A 1,677-nucleotide genomic window follows, 5' to 3' on the forward strand; every position below is an offset into this window, starting at 1 on the left:
GCAGTAGTGCAAACAGACCGTGTCCCGGGTGAGATGAATCCTGCAGGATGTTATTTGCTTTCCTAAGACAACGGGAACCGTACAGTTCTTCCAAGGATGGGAGAGGATGACCAATAATCCTTTGGGCTGTGGTTATGACCTTCTGGAGCACCTTCCTCTCCCTAGCTGTACAACCGGAGAACCAAGCACAAATACAGTATGTAAGAATGCTCTCTATGGAGCCTCGGTAGAAGGACACCAGCAGTCTCTCACTCAGATTGTTCTTCTTTAAAAGTCTGAGGAAATAAATTCTCTGCTGGGCCTTCTTCACCAGAGCAGTGGTATGTGCGCTCCAAGTCATGCCCTGATCGATAGCTACTCCCAAAAACCTGAATTCCGCCACCCTCTCCACCCGTTCCCCGTTGATATACAAGGGCTGAATGTCCGCCTTTTTTTTCCTGTAGTCCACCACCAATTCCTTGGTCTTAGCCGTATTAAGAGCCAGAATGTTCTCTCCACACCAAACACAGAGCCGCTCCACCTCGTCCCGATAGGCGGACTCATCCCCTCCTGAAATGAGCCCTACCACCGTAGTGTCATCAGCAAACTTGATGATTTTGTTGCTGGAATAGATGGCTGTACAGTCATACGTATAGAGAGTGTAGAGCAGGGGACTCAACACACAACCCTGTGGTGAGCCGGTGTTAAGGCTAAGGGCTGTGGACATGTGTGACCCTACTCTAACCCTCTGGGAACGTTCTGACAAAAAATCCAAAACCCAGAGACAGGTGGAGTTGGAGAGTCCAATCGCCTCTAGCTTGGACACCAGTCTATGGGGGAGGATAGTGTTAAAAGCAGAGCTAAAATCCACAAACAGCAGCCTCACATAACTCCCCGGCTGCTCCAGATGGGACAGAGCAGCATGGAGAGTGGTATTGATGGCGTCTTCTGTGGATCTATTTGCTCTGTATGCAAACTGGTAGTTGTCAAAAGTTGATGGAAGACAGGAAATAATGTGACGGCGCACCAGTTTCTCAAAACACTTCATGATGATTGGAGACAGTGCAACTGGTCTATAGTCATTCAAACTACTGATTGTGGATTTTTTAGGCAGAGGGACAATAGTTGACGACTTCAGGCAGGGTGGGACAATAGACTGTTTTCCCAAATAAAGACAACCCTTCTTGTGATATGTGGAAGCTCAAGATAAACTTACATATAACTATTTGTATCACCGTGGAGAAATGCCACAACACTCTTCCACTTGCATCAAGAAAGATTACAGGTCATGGGATGCGTGGCTTCCTGCGGATATCGACTCCTCTGAAATTACCTTGCGGTGTCCCAGGTCATTTGGGTCTCATATGTCTCACTTTGACACAGTGCCCATGGCAACCAGGACTTCCATGGGACTGTTGACATTTCAATCCCATATCTGACTTCCCTGGTACCAAAAGATGTGGAAACCTTTGAGGAGATATGTGAGTTCTCACACGGATGCTAGTTCAACTCCTTCCTCTTTCTCTGAACATCACCTGCCCTTCTAGGGTCAGATAAGGCTGGAAGAGGTAAGCAATGTACACATCACAGCTTTACACAGTGCAGGAGGGTAGCATGGGGATTACAAAATGCAGGCATACAAAAATCATGCCTAATACATTCTATCAAAAAGGTTAAATGCAATAAGTACTAGGACAC

This window comes from Podarcis bocagei (genome assembly GCF_964188305.1).
Source record: "Podarcis bocagei genome assembly, chromosome: 7".
Taxonomy (NCBI): domain Eukaryota; kingdom Metazoa; phylum Chordata; class Lepidosauria; order Squamata; family Lacertidae; genus Podarcis; species Podarcis bocagei.